The sequence below is a fragment of the Neolamprologus multifasciatus genome, chromosome 7 (genome assembly GCF_963576455.1).
Source record: "Neolamprologus multifasciatus chromosome 7, fNeoMul1.2, whole genome shotgun sequence".
Classification (NCBI taxonomy): domain Eukaryota; kingdom Metazoa; phylum Chordata; class Actinopteri; order Cichliformes; family Cichlidae; genus Neolamprologus; species Neolamprologus multifasciatus.
In genome coordinates, this window is record NC_140445.1 from 2401645 (window position 1) to 2423755 (window position 22111).

A 22111-nucleotide genomic window follows, 5' to 3' on the forward strand; every position below is an offset into this window, starting at 1 on the left:
GGATTGGATCGTGAGGGGTCTCGCCTTGTGATCACTCTCTGTTTGAGGGCTGTTTGCAGACTGACTACAACAACGTGGGGAGACCCAGTTGGTAGTGGTCACTTGAGGTGAGCTGGCATTCCCAGGAACCTATTTTTGAATCACAGGTGAAGAAGCAGGAGGGAGCTTGAAATCGTGATAGCAGTAGAGAGAAAGTTTGGCTGGCAGATATAACTGAATGGGTTGTTGGACTGTGGGATAATTTGGCTGCCCGATGGTTCCTATCCTCCCGTGGTGTGTCAGATGTTGGCAGGAAATTCTTCGGGTCCTTAATTTAGTCTGAGTGCTCGGTCTGTGGCGCTGAATCTTTGTCTTGGTGCTTAGAGTTGAGCAGATTGTGTGGTCTGGTCCATTTTCCTGCTGTGGGAGGCTGCTGCCACATTAATGTTGTGGCTAGTCTGCGTGGGATTTTTAACTTGTTGTTACTGTTATCTTCTGGTGTTCGGATTGGTCAGGTATCATACTACTTGTAGTAAAGACAGCTGTCTCCCATCAGCAGGCAAATAACGTCGAAAGCTGGGTTGAGCAGCCCCGATTCTTACTACAAGCTAACAGTCCTCCTCTGTGGATAAGCAATGATACATGGTTTTAATTGATGGGAACAAATTTCCTGATCTTACAGACAATTATAATTTTCTGTCTAATGAATCCTGGACATGAGGAGCATTAGACAGTAGCTGCTGGAAATGTGCTGATGGTGCCAGGACTGGGATCATAAATATACCAGCAGGCCTGTCAGGACTGCTGGGAGAGCGAAGTCGTGTTTGAGTTTACAGATGTAGAAGGTTTGGATGTCCCCCGCCTCATTTGCCATGATGTGCAGCATCACGGAGCCTGTAATGCAATTCCACTGCTTACACACACACACACACACACACACACTGTTCTGTACATCACTTGCTATGAGAGCTACACTTGTTAATTAAGTCCGGGAGATTCAGGGGGGGGCTGCTTGTCAGTGCCAGCCAATTCATAACGCTGTGTGAGTGTGAAGCTCTGCAGATGGTGGGAAGCAAAAGAGATAACAGTACAGTATGTTTCCATGCCACAGTTAGATATGGACGTGAGCCAGACTTTTTTTAAGCAGGTTTCTCATAATTGGAGTCTAAGCTTAGCAAGTTAGTCTCCTGATCCAGGTTCCATAAGTAATTGTTGTTGTAAGAAGCGACGTTTTTGTGGATGTTAACTGGAAGCTCCTGATAGCAACTGAAGTACGCACAACCGACATTTATAGATTTCTTTGTGTGTGTGTGTTATGTCAAGTTGGGTGTTTTCAACCCAAGTTAATAACTGTCCAAGGGCTAAGTACGTCACAGCAGCTAACACTGCCCTGTTGTAGAAAGACAAACCAAGCTTTACCATCAGTACCTTTAGTGGCTCCATATTGCAGTGACTTACAAGGTTGTTGGTTTGATTCCAGCTGGAGACACAAGTCGCTTTGGATAGCATCAGGAAATGCATCCACTGTGAAACTACTAAAACATGCAGAGCTTCCTGCACACCTTAATTTAATGCTTTTAAAAAATATATGATTGTATTGTTCACACACATTACAAACACATTCTGTTGTAGTGAGGTTGGACCCTGAGCAATATTAACAAGTACTCGTGTCACTTCAGCATTTTCTTATCATTCACGTCATTCAACAGGCATCTCCGAAAACGTTAGCGCACTTTTGCAAATATGTGATGTCTTGATGAATCGAGCAGATATTTGAAGTTTACACAGAAACATTCTCGCATGAAAATATCTTTAAAGTTTATTTTATGACCCAGACAGAGTAATATTTCAAACTCCGCCCCTCTGTGTTCCTCCGCCACTGCCTCGTTTGAGTTTTGGACCAAATGGATTCTGGGATATTGCATTTCGTCATTTCGAGCTGATTGGAGACCAAAACAGCCAATCAGATTTTTTTGCATCCAAGTCTGTGATTGGCTGGTTTTGTGGCACAAATATAACGGTGTAGAGAAAGAGTTGAGCGCGCAAATGCAAAAACTGAGCGAGAGGGGCTGCTGTTGTGTGTGTGGATGATAGCAAACGCGGAAATACAGTTTTTTCACGCAGCAATGAATTTGTTCACTCAAATTTAGCTTTTCTTCGCTCAAAATAAATTTCTCCTCAAAATGCAACACTTGCACCTGCAAACCTTTTTTACGTGCGCTCAGAATAGTGGCACAAAAATAACGCCATAAGATTTTAAAAGAGATCTGATTTTGACTGCATGATATTTTTAGTGCTCAAGATTACATATTGGGATCGCGTTACCAATGAAGAAGTATATCGCCGTGCGGGAGTAGAGCCGCTCCATGTCCAAGTCACCAAGCGTCGGTTCAGATTTGCCGGTCACATCCTTCGGCTACCGGACCCGAGACCTGCCCGTGTCGCGGTTCTGTGGAACCCGAAGAATGGAAAGAGACGGCAAGGAAGACCTAAAATAACATGGAGGACTTTCCTTGAAGATTTACGTTCAGTCGAACTGTCATGGGATGAAGCAACAACTGCCGCGATAGACCGAGTTCGATGGCGTCTTCTTGTCGCCCGATGCGCCGATCGGCGCGGGAGGATCTAAGTCTAAGTCGAAGATATTTTTAGTAAGTTACTTGGTGTATTTGGAGGTCACAGATATGCTGATTCTGTAATAAAATAACAGTTTTTACAGTATGTTATTTGCTTGTGGTGAATGCAACATTGTAACAAATCTATGCAAAGACTCCTGTGTCTCTGTTTTAGTAGCCAAAGTTCACAGTCGACATGCATCCATAGAACCAAAGAGAATCTCCTCCTAACCTTCACTAAGTGTGTGAATTTAACCCACAAGCTGCTTTCGCACTCTGTGACATGTAAGTTTAATACTGTGCAGTGTTGGATGTGGTTTGTAAGAGAGGAGATTGAGTGGAGCAGAATGTCAGTGACTGGAATTAAATTGTATCTTCAGGATCCTCCCGCAGTCTCGAACTCTGAATCATTAATTCAATTCTCACATTTGAAAATCTCTGTTTGTATTTCAGCAACAGTTTCTCAGTAGTTGTGGCCAAAAGCATGTGACCTGCCTGCTCCTAAACACACTGACCTGTCCCAGGTGAGACCTCCCCCCCCCCGGTGATGAGCAGTAAATGTGTCCCAGCGCCACGAATGAATAATATATGAATCCCTCTGGAAGGTCTGAGGTGGCTGCCTGATTAAACGCGTCTCTGAGTGTACTGTGTGTGCACGTGTGCGTGCACGTGTGTGTGCACGGTGTGTGCACGGTGTGTATTGACTAACCAGTCACATCTTTCCTCGCTGCTATCGGTGCAGCTGAGGTCATCTGTGTCTGTGCTCCCCCCAGGTCAGCACATTATCTAAATGATTTAATATCACTGCAGCCGCTACGACCCTCTCCTGTCATTGTGCAGCGGAGCAGGCAGACTAAGCACTCTAGGATGAATTCTGAATACTTAATCGTATTTTTTATTGCTTTTGTAACAAAGTTTTGTATCACACAGATCGTGAACTTTCCCTCTGTGCTGTATGTGTAGCTTTGCCATGATAAAAGAGACAAAACTATGTTGTAACAATACTGTAACAACATCTGGTTTTCACTGTTTGACTGTCACAGCTGCGATACTTCATCATATTGTTAAATTCTTCATGTTAGCGTCAAACTTTGAGTGATTCGATTCTTGCCCATCACTTTGTAGCTGATAGTTGGTCGCTTGCAGGCCTTCCAGGCTCTGGTTGCCTTAGTAAACCACTGCTGCATCAAGCACTAGCAACCAGCTGTCAGTCCTGTTTGGATTCCCCTTAACCCGGAGTCTGCTGACTTTGTGCCGCCAGCAGTTATTTTAGTTAAGGGAAAGAAAATAAAAAATTGCAAATAAAATAAGGCCTTCTGTCACTTCCTGTGTGGATGTCTCTGCACCACTACCAAAGATTTGAAAAAAGTCAAAGGTGGAGCTGCCAGGAAGCCATTATCCTCCAGTGCTGTCCGACCACCACTGAACTGGGGACATGAGCTGGAACGTCAAGACTGGGTCCAGAAATATTAGAAGAGGGACTTTTCAAAGGTTTATACAGTGATGAAATGAGAGCACCTGGTAGACCAGATGGACGGGCACGTGGCTGGATGAGTGACAGGCACAGAGCTCCAATCAGATGTCAGCAGGGTGGAGGCGGGGCACGGGATGGGGTTAATAAAGATGAGCTAGCTGGAATGCTGCTGAAGATGGACTGAAAACCAGCTCCCAGAGACGCACCTTAGAGCAGTGGTTCCCAAACCTTTTTTGGGAGGATGTCCTCCAACCACACACGCCCATATTTGCTCCATTGCGGTTTATTTCACACCTTAAACATTTAGTAAACAATTAATACAATACAAGTAATCTGCAATAAATTACAGGCAGTAATAAAATAAACTACAAACTCTTTTACGCTGCGTCCGCACCTACACGGGTGTTTTTGAAAACGCAGCTGTTTCGTCCACGTAAACGTTTCGAATCACCGAAAACTGAGATTTTTTTAAACTCCTTTTTTCCATTTACGTGTGGACAAGGAATACAGAGTTCATCACGCAACGTGTTTTTCCACATCACGCTGTGGCCACGTTATTGTTTACAGGAGATGAATTGCAGAATGACAGATAGAGACAAAATACTGTTAATCTGACTGTCTGCAGGTTTTACACGCAGTTACTGTCCCTCCATTTACAAAGGCAGAGGCGTCACGATGTGATTATTTTACATGTAGTTGTTTTTTCCTGTGTAATAATATTCAACATTACTGTCAATACATTTTTCAAAAAATGTCTCTCTGTGCAAAATGGGTTCAAAAACATAAACAGCTGTGGGATCCTGTTTGTCTGTGATTTGAACCGAGGGAACAAATCGTGGCAGGATCAGCCTGATATTATTTGTATCCTGCTGTAACTTTACTGTATAAAGAGCAAACATCTCCAAAATGTCAGGAGTAGTTAGTCATTACAACAAGTGTTTGAACTAAAAATCAAGAATGTGGGATCCTGTTTGTCTGTGATTTAAACAGCCCAGCGCTGCTCCTGACGAAGGGAAAACCAATCCTGCAGGGAGACCTACCTCAGCACTTGTGCAGGTGAAGCCAAAGGGAAGATTTGCTTCACCATATTTTCTCGTCTTTGGCTTAGAATGAAGTTGGTTTGGAAACATATTCAGTGATGCTTCATCTCCTGCTTTGCGTTTGTGTGGCCGCCCCGTGCTGGCAGTGTCCAAGAGTTTTGTTTTCCCTTTTCATACCGCGGGCGGGCGCAGCACTTTGGGAAACAGTGCCTTAGAAGTACTCCACTGCATTAGCAGCGCCTAAAGGACTTAAAGATGAAAGAATAATGGCATGCCCCCCCCCCCCCCCCCCTTCTGAAACAGGTAAATCACTGTAGGTTGGAGGTAGGTTACATCAAACACAGCCCGAGTAACTTGGCAATCAATATAATGTGATGAACACAGTAAAAGGTAGTAATGCATTAGCATTAGCTTTGCTAATAAGCACCGGCTCATGTTGATGCTTTCCTGTTAATACATTAGTCCATCGCTGCTGCGTTGGACGTGATATAGAGTCACAGGAGGACGAGAGAGTGTCTGGGTTTCAGACTGTAGGGAATAACCGTGACACTCTCAGTCTTCTCTTCTCTCTGTTTTTATTCATTACATTCTGCTTCGTATTGATTCACCGTCACAGAGCAGCACCTGGGGAAAACTTGTTTGCTGCTGGCTTTCCAGGATTCTGCAAACTCAGCTTTATGATTAAATATACAGTAAAACAGGGAGTGTGACTGTTTAAATACTGAAAGATTAATTACGGGCTCAGCCAGAACAACATTTCCTGCCTACAGATATGTGCTTTGCTGCTCCGGCGTCCATCCAGGGAGCAGCGCTGTAGTGCACAGAGTCTTTTAACACAGAGTTCATTTATTTTGTACACTTCTTTTCTTCCACCTGTTTGGAACTCTGGTATAAATCTGCAGATTAGAGAATAATGACGACTCGGGTGTGATTGTTTGTAAACCTCCGTTTGTTTAAATGGCCAGTAGGGGGCGACTCGTCGTATTGGCTCATTCGGTACCTCAGTAATTACTTTCCCAGTGACCTTATAGACTCACTACGTCCAATATTAATGAATCTGGTGGGTATGCTCTTGGATGGTCGCTACCATATGAGTGTGCGGTGTTCTGTAGATACTGGTAAGGATGTAAGGCTTCACAGTTCACGGACATCCGCTGCAAAAAGATAATTAATGCTTCTTTTTCTTTTGGCGTCCTCCATCTCACCCCATGCCCAACATCCTCCTCTGTCACACCAGCCCTCATCATGTCCTCCTCTGAGGTCTTCCTCTTTTCCTCCTGCCTGGCAGCTCCATCTTCATCATCCTCTGTCCAGTCTATCCACCCTCCCTCCTCTCCACATGTCCGAACCATCTCAGCCTCTCTGACTCTGAGCTGTCCCGTCCATCCTGCTCTCCCCTCCACAAAGATCTTAATAACCTTCAGCTTTGCCACAGCATGCACATTTTGTTCTTTATGATCCTGATGCAACCCTCCCCGTTCATCCAGCCTGGCTCAAAGGGTGCAGCGGCTCATAGCCCCCCTGTGGAGGGTTAATTTCTATAAGTGAATGTTTGTCAGTTTAGTGGATAATCTTAACAGGATAAGTGTTATTAATGGCAAACAAAAATTTTAAAAATGAAGACTTGTCTGTGAAATAGTTTTGCATTCATAGTGAATTCAATAAGGACACCACGTCCTGCAGCTCTGACTTTAAGAGTGAAGCCGGTCTGCTGCTTTCTGGCTGTTTCCACCAAGGACACTGCGATGCCCCGAGTGTCTCCTCCCCCCCAAGCAACCCCACCACCACCACAAACTCCCTCCTTCTGTCTCCCACACACAATCACAAACACAACAAACTCGTGCTCACAGAGCAGAGAAGCGGTCCACTGACCCGCAGTAGCTGTCAGATATCCCTCGCTGTCTCTCATGCAGATGAATCAGACCGCGAGAGAATGAGGAAGGACGGGGACAAGTGACGAGACAAGACTTTGTGTTTTTCTTTTTAGAACAAAAGCTGCTGTGGGCACGAAGGAGAAAATGTAGGATGATTGGAAAATACGATAATGTTTGAACAGTTTCTATCCCAGATCACAGCGAAGAGACAAACCAGCACATGAAGAAGAGCCTGGAGGATGACTGTGAGGAGGAAGACATGATAAGAACTGCCCCGTTCAGTCACAGAAGTAAGAAAATGTGCTTCGTAATGAGGAGCTTTTATTTTCTGAAGGCCAGCAGCAGTCACCTTGTCATTGTGTATTATAGTGGTGCCCAGCATTACCCTTTTAGCAATCACTTACAGCACCGAGGGACACGGCACAAGCAAACAGAATGTCCTTCAGACTCCGTCATGCATTCAGCTCTAAGAAATAACGCCGTGATTCAGCACCAGCCAAATGAGACAGCGGGTGTTACAACTGAATGTAACAATGAGGAGTTTCTGCATTTTTGAAAAGCTTCTTGTTTGGCTGCCCCGGCAGCTAATGTCACAGCTTGTGTGTGAAAGAAAACTGAAGCAGCTGCCATCAGGACCACGTGAGAAAAATCACTCCAAACAGAAGATGTCCGGTGATATTCACGTCGCAGCAGGCGCACATCGCTTTGATGTTACGATGCCCACAACCCACTGTGGCATTTTCTCTGAAAAACACAAAAACAAGGCACCGCAAATGTCAGAGGGTCACAGAGTGCTCTTTGACCTTTATCCAACTTTGTCTGCAAACACTAACACTATTTCCTCTTGCACTTATCTTGACCTGCAGCAGCAGGAAGTCACATGTAGACCTGGAAGAAACGCCTAATGAACAACAACAACAATCTTTATTTATAGAGCACATTTAAAAACCAGCGGTATACCAAAGTGCTTCACATAAGAGACAGAGAAGTAACACGAGTATTATAAGGACTTAGCAAAGTATCAAATATACTCACAGGTCAATTCCACTAATACACAGGGGTATTATAAGATGCATATCAAAATAAAAGCATAATAAAAGCACAAGCATTAAAAAAAATATGTAGGGGAGACCGGGGTCAGTTGTAACACTTCAACGTTTCAAATGATGTGATTCATCCTGTACATGCCCAATTCAGTTCTGCTATCACATGTGAAAAATCAGCACATTTTGTCAAACACAGACAATTTAACACGAAAAAAAGTAATTTGTAAGTTTTTCTACTTTATTTCAATTTCTAATAGCATTATCTGCTTTGCAGTTAAACTCATCAAACTTAAATTATGTTATTTGTATGTCTATGGGGATATATTCTGTGTAGGTCTTTAGTGCTAATGTTTTATTTTTTTTTTTTTTTTTTTTTTTTTTTTTTTTTTTTTTGCCTGTCCCGTTTGGCTCTTTTGCCATCAGAATTATTGTCTAAAGGCGAAGAAAGATGCCCAACGGTTTTTCTTTACCAAATTGACCATCCCAGCTTTGCCGTAATGGTCCATTTGATTCACCTTTTATTCTTTATTTTATTTTCACTTGCTGAATACGGGACAGATTTGACTGGGGGAAAGAAAAGGGAGAAAGAAAGAGGGAAAGAAAGACAGTTGAGAAGAGGGACGGGGGAGAAGGGCAAAAAACAAAAACCAACAGAATAAGCAGAAGAAAAAAAATAAATAAATAAAAAAATAAATACATATATCGATCACCTGGATCACCTGTTGAGAAAGAAAAAAGAAAACAAGCAGAAGAAAACGAGAGTAATACAATAAACCACATCACAATGATATATGGGAATATGACAGTAACTACTAAATATTAAGTGCTAATGTTTTAGCCGTTGGCTGTAATGTTAGCTAGTTCATGGCTATAGGAGTCTGGGTCAGTTGTAACAATAATGCAGATGTTACAACTTACCACACTGTTACTTTAACTTATATTAAACAAGTTGGGGCAACGACATCAGCAGAGAGAGGTTCACTGGTCGCTTTTGTATATGCGGTTAATGCCATTGGCAACACAATTCCTCCACTGTTTGTGTTCCCACACATACATTATGCAGACCACTGTGTCAGAGATGGACCAGTAGGAAGTACTGGTAGTGGAAATAAATCAGGATGGGTGCAAGAAACAGATTTCTTCATCTTTCTGAAGCACTTTGTAAACCACACCAAGGTAAGCCATGATAAAAAGTAATGGAATTGTGATGCTGGTGAACAACTACATTTTTTCAGCTTCATTGTTATGTTTAAAAGTTGGTGCAAGAGTTGTAGGTTATAATGCCCACTGAGCCAATGAGGCCAAACTCAAGGAAGACCAACCAAAATTAATGAAATATTCAGTTGCAGAAAATTCCATAATTTGTCTTTTTTGGGGGGTTGGAATATGTTCAAAAGCTAGATTTCTGCATTCTGTCACACACACACACACACACACACACACACACACACACACACACACACACACAGCTACATAAATGGCTCTAAGTGCATTCACGTGTTGAATAAACAAAGATTACATGTTAATGTTTTGTCAGTACCCTTATTTCATTGTGTTACATTTCACCCCAGGATATGTTACAACTAACCCAGACTATGGGGTTAATTGTAACATTTCACTCTTTGTGTTTGAGACCATACCATGCAATGGGTAATTGTGCTGCAGAGAAAATAGCTGCACTATTTAATAGCAGAGACGTGTAAATACTTTGCATTACATTTTGAATCCACTACCTTAAAAGAGCTCCAATTTACAGACAGAAATGTCAAAAATGTTACAACTATCCTCGGTCTCCCCTATAAGAAAAAATAGAGTAAGTCTAAAAGTCAGGTGCGAGCATTAACAAGCAGGAAAGGCGAGATTAAACAAATAGGTTTTTAACCGTGATTTAAAAGATTGGATGGAATCAGACGCCCGGATCACAATCGGAAGGTTATTCCACAACTGTGGTGCAGCCAGGGCAAACGCCCGGTCACCTCTAGACTTCAGCCGAGGTCTAGGCTGCACCAAGAGTAACTGAGTAGATGATTTTAATGCTCTGGCAGGAACATACGATTTAAGGAGTTCCTTAAGGCAGCTCGGTGCTGTGTTGTTGGTCATTTTAATGAAAGCAGAACACTCACAGGAACACGGTCGTTTCCTCTGGTCTGAGCTTCCAAGTTTGCAGATGCATTCTGTTGCTCTGTTAAGACTCTATCAAAGCTGAATTCATCATAAATGCAACGTCTGGAGCCGTGCATCAAATCTGTTTCACTTTAACGTAAATCTGAGAGACTAAGGCCAGGATAAGAGTCAAAGTCTAAGCTCTGGTTCTCTGAAATTTATTTATTTATTTATTTATTTAGGACAGTGCATGTTAATGAACATAAATGTAAAAAAAAATTACATGAATGTAAACATACCAGATTATAGCCAAGGGCTAATTTCCATCTGTTGTCCTTAAGCATAAAAAATAGACATAATAATTCATAAAAATTCATCATTCATTCATAATAAAAACTCCATCACCAAACTTACACATACACACCATTCTGTTCCCAAATAAAACATTAAAACTATACAACTCATACATGATCACACACTTGATTTGTCCATAACCAGTTTTTAACCTTTGCCTTAAACAAATTGAATGTAGAGCATCTCTAATGGAGGACGACTGTTCCACAGATGGCCACCCTGGACAGAGAGGACGTTCTGCCCAAATGCTGTCCGTCTGTGGGGTATAAACAAGTCTCCTCGGATTGTAGCTGGAGTGGTCCTGTCTGAGCTTTAGTGGTGGTGGAGCAAGGGAGTGTAAGACTTTATATATTAAACACACTCTTTTAAGTTTCACTAAGTTATTGAAGTTCAGTAATTTATGTTTTTTTAACACATGACAGTAAATAACAGTAATAAAGTGCACTCTACTTTTATTGTTATTTATGCATGCATTAGAATATTACTAACACTGAACAAATGTCCTACTTTTCAAGTACGTTTTATGCCGTTATAGGTCAACAGTTTCCCCGAGGCCCTTTTATATTGAAAGATGACGACTGACCCGCAGGGTAAAAATAACATGAAAGCGTGATTTATGCTTATAATAATATTTTTTAGTTTTAGTACCTGAGGTTGACCCAAGCTGGCAACAGTTCATGGTGCATTAGTCACTGCTGTTCACTGCGAGCAGCACATCACGATTCCAAGTCGGCGCTGCTATAAACGCCAGAGTTGGAAATGAACGTTTTGCTGTGTGACGGAGTAAGGAACGATTACTGCTGCAATGCTGGATTCGTAAAATAGTTTGTGCTTTTCGAAAGTCACTCATCGTATTTTGACTAATATGTTAAAAGCCAAAATCCAGTCAGAAAAGCAGACATTAATGCACTTGAAGTAATAACCGAACCTGCGTATCGTTCGGCCCCCTGTAATTTTAATATAGTTTGTACCCATGGGAAATGAGTGACGTGCCTTTTATTAGCTTTCATAAATCCTTCCGTATACTACCTTTAATTTATGTGCTGGTGCTTGTGTGGCAGCTGAAATGAAAGTGTGTGTGACTCACGTTGGCACCTTATCAGTGAGATTAGCTCGACTGTGAAACACTGTGATGGATATTAGCGCTCAGTGCTGAACATACAAAGCTCTTCAGCTCCGCTCAACATTAGTGTGATTGATCTGCAGAGTCAAAGGTGAAGTATTTTTATTTAGCACCAAATGGCATGTTTGGGGGAGGGATATTAATCTCCCAGAGTCCGACTCCTGATTGTGCATTGTGCCCACCCGAGAAGAGAAGCGAGCGTATGAGCTTATTTCATCCAAAGGCTGAAATGCTGCCAGTTGGTTGCTGGTCACACTAAATGCTCGCAAATCAATGAAACAGCTCTTGGACACATTTCTAACAAAATCACGGAGCCTTTAAAACAGTTCGTCTGGGTTCTTATGTGGTTTTGTTAAACACCCAGATGAGAATTTTTGCTCTCACCCTGGAGCTGTAACTTATTTGACTAAATTAGTACTCTTATGATGTGCAAATCAACCAGGAATAAGCCCATTGTGGGCTTAATAAACCAGGACATGTGGTAGATTGAAAAGACAGCCTGGCGTTAAAAGCTGAAATTAAGTTGGCAGATTCTGAGGACAACAGGGCAACTTAAGTGCTGCTTTGGCTCCAGTGTCAATAATGTGCAGAGGTATTCTGAACTCGTGGCAGCTGCTGCAGTGGAGGGAATGCCTCTCTAATAAAGGAAGGAAGTGCTGTTTGTGTCCATCTTTCTCCAAGCTTGGCACATATACTGCTGCTGACACAAGTGCACCAAGGCTGTTTGGAGGCAATCACTGTGTTAAACCTGTTACCTTTGTTGCTAGGCATCGTATTCAAAAGGGTTGCCCTTCTCTCTGGGTGCCCTTAGGGCTGGTTGACATATACTAGATGTTCTTTTCTTTCTCTGTAACAGTATTTAGCTTTTAGACTGGCACCAGAGGCATTATATGAGGAGGGTCCTGCCAGTCACAGGGACAGCTCTGAAATGCTAATGGTTGTGGGCGTCCTGTTCCTGCCCCAGAGAGCCAATCAGCAGCTGAAACAGATTATCCAATCATGCTAAACTGATGAAATCGCCCAGTAGAGATTCACACCTGTTTATGCTTTACGGAGACCGAAGCATGATCACACAATGGTCGTGTCCAAATTCATGGGCTGCATCCTCCTGAGGACCCGGCCTTCGCGGTCTACGTGGGCCGGGTCCTCAGAAGGTCGGGTAGGCCGGAAGTAAACGGCGGGGAAATTGGACGGTCTCGCCTTCTGATTAGCATCACCGCTGTCTCGGTGGAGTTTAATAAACTCGGCCGTCTGTTCCTTGCTGTCTAAAATATAACAGGACACTGGAGTAAACTCTCGACGTCTCACACTTTTGTTTAATCAGTTTTCTGTTTGACGTTTATTCAGCTGTGTGAAAACCACCCGGGGGATTAATAAAGTTTTATTTTATCTAATCTAATAACTTTAATCTCAGCCAAACCGATTTACTCACGAACAAACAAAACACTGAAAAAAGCCCAACAATAACATTTTTAGGTTGTCTAAGTGACTTATATATTACGTTTAACCCGAGTAGTGAAAGTCCGCGGTGATCTGAAAATGATGTGCCGGGAGTTGTGCCGTTCTCGGCGGCTTCAGTAACCCTCGAGCTCCCGGCTAGCTATCGAGCTGGTGGGTAGCAGACGTCTCCGAAAACGTCGAAGCACTTTTGCAAATATGCGATATCTTGATAAACCGAGCAGATATTTGATGTTTACACAGCTACATTCTCGCCTGAAAATATGTTTAAAGTTTATTTTGTGACCCAGAAAGATTAGTAAGAGTAATTTTAAAACTTAGTAGCGGCCGCCATTGTTGGAAACTGGAGCTTGGCTGGGCCGCGCTATGAATTCTGGGATATGGTAGGCCACGAAGGACACACCCGACCCATCCTTCAAATTCGGGGAAAAGGAGGACGCATTTGTCGGCTGCATTCGGAGGAGTCTACGAATTTGGACAGCCTTCGGCGCGTCGCTGTGACGTAATCGGTCTACAAATGCGGCCTCAGGAGGATGCAACCCATGAATTTGGACACGACCAATTATTGCAAACATAAGCAATCAACTTGTGATCTTGTTGCCTCTGGAAATGGATGCAGTGAAATAATAATGTACAAATCTGTTTGTGGCGATTAACTCCAATAAATCTGCAAAAATTGCAAATCTTTTACTGTCTACATACACAGAAACTCACATTAAACAAAAATTCACTTGCTCACATTCAGCATCCGACCAGAGCTTTATATGTTCGCAGTCAGTCTGAGTCTGGCTGCAAGTGTTTGGAGACAGGTTGCATTTGTAGTGGAAATTAATCACCCATAGATTGAGGATGTTGCATATTCAAACTCCGGGCGATCAGTTGGTTGCAATCGGATTCTGATGGCAAAAAAACCCCAAGAACACAAACGCAACGACTGCGCAACCACAGTGGTTTCCTGTTTTGGGACCGAGCTATTAGCTGCGTGTTAACAGTGAAAGAACAAAGTATACGATACGATGCACAGTGCAACTACCAGGGGAAAAGAAGCTTATTCGAACCTTATTTGGAGACACAGTCATAATTATTTTAACCATATTTTACTGGTGAGTCCATACACGTGTCCTGGTGACAACAGAAATAAAAGCTAACTTAGATAATGCTTTAAAGTCAGTAAGAAGATATCATTTTTAAAAGGCTGCTTCTAGAAGGATTTTGTATATGCTTCATGCTGCAGGAGTCAAACTAACCACTGTTTCAATAAACAGAGCTTCCCAACTCAACAAATAAATACCTGTTGCTATAGGCTGCAAATTGCCCACTGGACACCATATCTGCTGGCTTGATATCTCCGTTAAGCTTAATCGCCTTAAGATATTTAACAGAGAGACTGCATAGAAATAACTTTCCTTTAACCGCTTAACATCCACCAGTGACCTGTTACAGCTGGGTTGTAGTTATTTGGAATAGCGAAGGGCAAACCAGCTGAACTGACAGGTAACATTTTGCAGTCTCTGAAACGGTGTCTGTTTAGCATGTAGCTAAATTAAACCTAATCCTAAGACGAGTTCATTGTCCTGTTTGGGTTTCATGAAGGACAGTTAATTGATTGAGATTGTTGCACCAGTTCAATATAAATATATACACGGGCAGAGTAAGTACACAGCTGAGGGTTAAACCCAATTATGTCCCCATTTGTTTTGTCACGAGGACATAATTGCATCTAATCTAAGCATCATCGTGGCATAAAACACGATACGCCGAGGCCTCCAGCCATCACTGACAAGACCAGACGCTCAAAGACCACAAAGGGACTCTTCAAAACCCATTTTCTCTTTATTACACGATGGTCACAAAACGAACCAGCAGGAGTCTAAAAGTGGAAATATCCCCGAATTCAAATGAAAATCAGCCCATGAAACGATTTGGTTCATGGTGCCGAGTGTGGACTCCAGATGGTAATTCATTTCTGGGCCATATCGGCAGCTGTCTGCGGGCAACATTTGGTTTAGCCTGACAGCGGTGATTCACAGGCTGCCTCGACTCAGCCAGACACCAGGTGTGCTGTGACATTTGGCCCACGTCTAACCCAGAAAGCACTCGCTCCATGTCAAGCCTCTGCAGCTCGCTTTGACTTTAGGCCTACACAGCTGCCCGCAGCACCAAACCTGAGCATCAGGGTTAGGCCCAGATGTGTGCCACCTCTGGGATTTTCCTTTGGCGCCTTCTGTAGGCACCGTGACGCCGTCGATCCTGCAAGATTTCAGTGAAGAGGCAGAACGATGGTGTGCTTCAGCATACGCTTCTCCCAGTTTATTAACCCTTTAAAGCCGGTGAGAGCAGCACGCTCCGTTTTGCGTAACTATTTTTAAATCCCGGTAGCTCTGCAACCACGTGAGCTAGCGCAATAATTTTTTTTGCATATGAAACCGGAGGAGTTGTACTTACATCTTATGCCATCAGCTTGTCCTCGGTCACAGTTTCCTTCCACATATAGCTTTGCAAAAACTGCATAAAAAGCACTTGCAGCAACAAAAACATAATATTCCAGAAACACGCTTTGCCGATCCGATCAGCTGTTCATAACACTTCCTACGTCCATCAGCGCGAACTATCGCATGTCCCCCATTACCTGCCCGAAACCAGAAGTGATGTCATTTTCGCGGAAATGTAGTTTTTTACCATCAGGGCCTCATGAGCCTATACTGGTGTTTTTAAAAGTTCTGTTTGACTTTATGACTTTCTGTGTGGTTTCTGGGATGCTTAGGACTCATATTGCACTGCTGGAAATAGTTTATTTTGATGCATATGCTGCTTTTTTGCAAATTTGCACTATAAGATTTATTTTTGTTTTTCCTGCAGTATATAAAAATTGGTGTATTTCAAAAATAAAACTATGAAGACACTCAAAATAAATTTCCTGTGGTGGGAAACTATTTTGTGCAACTTTTTTGTATTTACAGTTTTGAGGGATAAGCCTCTTAAATTTCTCTAACTAGAAATATATGTTAAAAAAACAAAAACGATTTTCAATTTTTTTGTAGTTTATTGCACTTTTTTGCAATTTATGTAATTACTATGCACTTAATTCATACATATTATTAAAATTTAGGCTATAATGGTTGTATTGATGTATAGCAACTTGAAATGCTCCCAAAAATGGCTCCACAACATGTAAAAATATAATATAAGCTCTGGCAGACTTGTTCTATGGTAGGTCTTAAAGGGTTAATGTAAGCTGTTTTTCATCGTTGACTCCAAAGTCTGTGATACGATTTCTGAGTACTGTTGAATTCAAGTCTCCCCAAAAATGCTTATTGTGTTTTGTTTTGAACATTTTTCAGATTTGTTGCTGAGCGTATTTGAGAGGTGAAATCGGTCAGAAGCTAAAGAGAAAGCCTTCATTCTTATGAACAAGCATATCTTTCTCCTCAGACCTGTGGTGTCACGGTCAGCTCTGACAGCGTGAATGATTTCACGGGCTTGTGACGGTGAAACGGCTCCTCCGATTCCAGCACCTGGCTTTTGTAGCTGTTTGCCTTTGAGTTTTGTCGCTTTCTCCAGGCTACAATTACCTCTTTAATCTTCATGACCTCTCTCTGTTTGTCTGGGTAAATGAGCTAAACCTCAGACTGATTTGAATATCTGTATTTCAAGCAACAGTTTAACTCTTTACCGTACAGAGATGTTTTAAATTCTCTCCTCTTCCTCTCTCTTCTTCCCTCCTCACAACAAACCTGCTGTTCTGCTGCTGTGTGCTAATTGGCTTCCCGAAGCGCCAGTAACAGAGTTTTTTCTCTGTCGGTGTCTCCGGGGTCTCTTCTTTTAGAGAACACGCATGCCCTTCTGTTCCTCTGATTATGCCCCCAGAACTCAAGCATATTGCACTCTTAAAGCAAACACGCTGCTGCAAATGCAAATGTCTTGTTCAGACGAAGGCAAAAAAACCAAAAAACCTTCCCAATCTGTTTTTGTTGAATATTTTAAACGCAGCAAATGCTGATGTGTGCTAGCGAGGGGGCTGCTGGACGGTATTGTTTTGGGGGTAGCAATTCATTTGCATAAAGATGACATTTCTCTGGATCTAATTTGTTTATTTCTTTCAACCAGGAATATGCCGAGGGTCACAGAGGAGGAAATGCCACTTGTTATTTTGTTTGCCTGTTTATCCCACAGCAGTTTTTACTGCCTGTTTAACATGATTTTAACTCGCATAAATCTAAAAACTCTTTGTTTCTGTGTGTGTGTTTGTCCAACCATATGTTCTGCACTTCAAACAGGTCATGTGTTTTGCTTATTGATGATGATTCTCATAATAGCTGTGTAGCTAATCTGCTATAAGTAAAAAGGCTTTTCTTTTCTCTAGTTATTATCTATTTTTTTCCAGATTAAATGAAACTGACAACCACAAAAATTTGCAGATCTTTCGTTCAGGAAGTCAAGCTAGGTTGAAATGAACACGTTTATTTAGCATGGCTTTGTTCTGCTGTCTTTTGCTATAGATTTATGTCAAATTGTATTTGTTGTGTTCAGCTCTCACATTAGTGACTCTACACTTGCAATGATGCAACCCTGTGGCTGCAAAAACCACCTCATCCGACCTCGATGAACCCACAGGAGTTCATGGACTCATTTTCTTACCGATTTACAAATTCAAAAACTCAGAAATATTGTGTTTTACATCTGATTGCCTCGAGCCCTTATGACATCCTCCCCACTGTGCAGTTGAACATATAAAAGTAATGAGCACCTCTTCAATCAACTTTGTTACATCTGTGGTGTTCACCATAGGAAATGAATGGGCATCAACCCCCCCACCTTCCTCACCTTTGGCCTCCTACCACCTGAATGGCCCACTGAATGACAAAATGAAAAGCCCACTTTTACGACTTACTGAACAAAACTGAATTTGGTGGTGAAAAATGTTTCTTATGTTAATTTAAGAGCTGTTAAAACTGACTGACCAGGAATACTAAAGTAAGGGGTGGGGGTGCACACAACCAGAGGGTTGTAAGTAAATTATTAAGTTCAGTTGCGAACAGAGATGGGCAGTGTTAGTAATCAGATTACAGTAACGTGTTACTGTAATCTGATCACTTTTTTCGAGTAACGAGTAAAGTAAGGGATTACTATTGCAAAAACGGTAATTAGATTACCGTTACTTTCCCGTAGGAACGCTGCGTTACTGCGTTACTGAAACCTTGATTTTTTGCTAGAATGTCTCATGACAGTGACGTAAGCGAGTGCGACATTCGTGACAACAGCTGTGTGCAGATCAACAATGGATCATATATCGAGTGCAGAGAGAGTATGAGCGTGCAGCGTTTAAAGCGTGGAAGTACTGACCTTACTTTGAGTTTGATTCCATAAAAAGTGACAAAAACATTAGTGTCCGTTGTGCGTGGGAAGAAAACTTCTTTTTACACCGAAAAAAACCCTAAACTTCCAAACAAGCACCGAGTAGCTACGACGTAATGGGAAACTCACAGAGAAACTCGCAGATTCTTCCACTGACCGCTGCACACCTGCACCAGGGTAAACCTCCGCCTACCCCACTCCTGCTTTACAGGTGAAAATAGAGCAACAGGACCGCTAGTCTTTGACTTTATTTATTTTCTGCTGTGTTTTACTTGCATCTATTTCAAAGACTGAGTGTAAACACACAAAATAAAATTATTTTATGTGCTGGAATGTGCAGAAAATAGGTTTAAATGTTAAACTAATTTCTTCCAGTCAGAGAATGTTGCAGATAATTTAATTTTTGCTTGATGCATAAAGTTAAAAGATTAAAACGAATAAAACAAGTTTTAAAAAGAGACTTTTCCATTTGATTACATTTTGTATGATGATTATGCAGAAAAAGTAGAATTGGGCTGAAAGATCTATCACTTTATCACCTATTCAGGTTGTAAATCGTGTTTTTAAAAAGTAACTAAGTAACTAAGTAATTAATTACTTTTGAAAATAAGTAATCAGTAAAGTAACAGGATTACTTTTTTGGGGAAGTAATCAGTAATTAGTTACTGATTACTTTTTTCAAGTAACTTGACCAACACTGGTTGCGAATAATGGTCACTATAAGGGTCATAAAGGAGGATTATTCAGGTCAGTGAGTGTATGTTTCACAACTCCTTTTACAGAAATAGACTGAAGTACTGCTTGTTTGGAGAAGTTTGGCCATAATGCAAGGTTGATGTGGGCTTGTTTTGCAGTCACATGGTCTGGGATGTGACTTTGGGTTCAGTGAGTTGACCGTGAACTCCTCTGTATACCAAAATATTCTAGAGTCAAGGTGCTGCAGTGGCTCAAACTCTGCTGTAAAGGTAAAGAGGTGGGGCTACAATTCCTCCATAATGCTGCGATAGATTCCTTATAAAGTCATATAGAAAATGTTGCTAAAGGAGACTCTACAACCTGCAACTTTCTTCACGATGATCTATAGAGTAGTTATTGATATTGATAAACATAAGCTGGCCATTAAAGAATTAAATTATGGCATCTCTTTTTGAACTTTGTTACATTTTTTCAAACTCTTTTAAAGTGTAACAATGGTCGACAGGAAGAGTAGCTAAACTTGTAGCTTTTGCTTTCCCTACAGAATCATTTCCCCGAGCATACAGTGAGTGTTTAGCTTATCTTGGCAAACTGTGCTCGCACTACACTGGTGGAAAGTGATTTTAGAAGAACAAGGAACATAACGACTGACAAAACGCTGCATAATCAAGCAGGTGTTGTGTCTGATTGGTGTTATCGCGCGACTTTCAACTTGACGCCAGCGGTTTTCATCCGTTCTTGGACGTCTGTTTGCACACTTTGATTTATCGTCTGTTTTTGAATCGTTCCTTTCATTTGCTGTTTTAACAAGTGGGGGTGTGAGGGTGGGGGCACGTTCTCTCATCTCACCATGAAAGAGATCCAGCTGTTTTCAGAGTAGAACGAGCACATTCGAGAACACGGTATCATCTGTGTATGATGAGAAAATCTCTCCTCGTCTTTCGTCTCGTTTATTTTAAGAAAACTTTTCCGAGAAATGTCTTTTACGGCAATCGTATTGTCCCGATCATCCTCTCGTATGAGACAATGAAACCTTATCAGTGCTGCTGTAATGTAATTAGTGGAGCAGTGGAGCCGTCTGTTGCAGCAGGGAGCCATATGGATTTACAGGAAGACCCACTCAATCTGTATTGATTTCTGAAAGTGAGCAATTGGAGAATCCAGACTTCAGTCGAGCTTCGATCAAAATGCAGAATTCCCTCTTGTCACGAACAATTCCCGTGGTGTGTTTTTTAAGGACACACTTGTTCCTGTGTGTTGGCATCACAGTATCTGCGTCTCCCCTGAGAGCCATTATGGATAATGTTTGTGACTGAGCCGAAGAGGGAAACGAGATCTGCTATCTTTGCACGCCCGCACAGACACAGTATGTAGACTGTGAGACAGACAGGAAGAAGGGATGAAGTCATTTGTAGCGGCCATCGCGCTACGAAGACAGCGTGATGGGGAGAAAATGATGGCAGATGGTTTTAAAAGGTTGTTAGCATGGTAAAGGAGGGAAATGGCTTCATAATGGAATCTGCCTCTCTGATCTTTAATCTGCAGTCTGTCACATTTTGAGTCGGAGACGGCGCAGAGAGGGAGGAAATAAACACACTGGATTATTCCACAGTGAACAATGAGGTGAGGGTTATCGCAGAGAGGGAGTCTGCTGCTAACTGCAGACAGCAAATTATGAACAGTGTCTTGCATCATCTTCTTCAAAGTCCTCGGCTGAATAGACCCTTTCAGACATCTGCTTCATTACATGAATGTTTTTAACCATGACTGTTGTATTTAAAGAAGCCCAACAGGAACACCGGAGGAGGACAATGAGAAACACCCAAAACAGGGATGGCGTTACAGCTGGATGACACTGATATTTGTTACCCTCCTCATCTTTTATGGCTGTTTTTTCCCTCTAGTTTTAGGGTCAGTGTCACTACTGGTAGCACGAGGCGATGCCTGCACCCTACAGAGGTTGCATAGGTAGTCCAATCCTGCAGGATGGTTTGTTGTGTCTCCATTACAGGCAGTTACTCTAGGAGTGCTGGACAGGGTCGTAGAAGGCCTTTAACCCAGGACATGTATCTGCTTCTCAGGGGGACAGGATCAGCACTGCCAGAGCCACAGAATGACCTCCAGCAGGTCACTGGTGTGAATATCTCTGACCATCATCATAAACAGACTGCATAGAGGTGGCCCAGCGTCATCTAGTGGGCCCTGTGCTCTGCCCAGTTGGGATCAGCGATAGAATACCAGACTTGACAGGTCCCCCACTGAGATTATGATGATGATGATGAGAGCAGCTTCCTCCCGAGTGTGTGTGACAGGCGAGAAAGGGTATTGAGAAGCCATAACATGGCATGACAGTGATAGGAGGCGCATTCATGGACCTCCAGCCGCAAAATGAGGATCTGACATCAGTGTCAGTGATTGTATAGGATAAAGATTGCACAGAGTGTATATTTGTTAATAATTTGAATCATTTTGGATAAGGATAAGTGTAAGATAATGGGGAAGTTCAGTTTTTACTTTATAATTTGTTTAGCGTAAGATTTACAGTTAAATTGGAATTTTTTTGCCTTATTTAATTTTTACGTACTGTTCCTTTAACACACGGTAACTGTGCACGGGGGGAGCGTTCGCGACGGGCAGTGTGGAGCAACGGGGGCTTTAGCTAGCTGTGGAGAAAAACAGTTTCTTACCGTGTTTGCAGTGTACAGGAACATTCAAACGGATCACTGTGGAAATAAATGTTTGCCTGTTTGTTTTTCGACTATAAGCGGACTTTGTGGATTATGTTCAACTGCACTAAGACACGCGTACGGCCCGACTACCAGCTAGTGCTTCCGCGGTATTAATGATAATGCCCGAGTTAGCTAGTTAGCTAACAGTGGGAGATTTTTCCTCTGTAGCATCACCGGTAAAACCACACATTACATGCTTTGTGGCATTTGCTCTAAAAAAGATATTTTATGGTCAGAGGCATGACAAGCTACCAGTGCAATCCTG

At 42.2% G+C, this 22111-nt stretch overlaps 1 protein-coding gene and 1 long non-coding RNA gene across 3 annotated transcripts in view; both read left to right on the top strand.

The window, feature by feature from the left end:
* Nucleotides 1-22111, top strand: part of LOC146513442 (polypeptide N-acetylgalactosaminyltransferase 18-like) — a 245275-nt gene that overhangs the window by 86017 nt on the left and 137147 nt on the right. The window lies entirely within an intron of this gene.
* On the top strand, nt 8857-22098 carry LOC146513443 (uncharacterized). The gene is made up of 2 exons (XR_014875199.1): nt 8857-10114; nt 10302-22098. It is a non-coding gene; the product is annotated as an uncharacterized LOC146513443 (long non-coding RNA).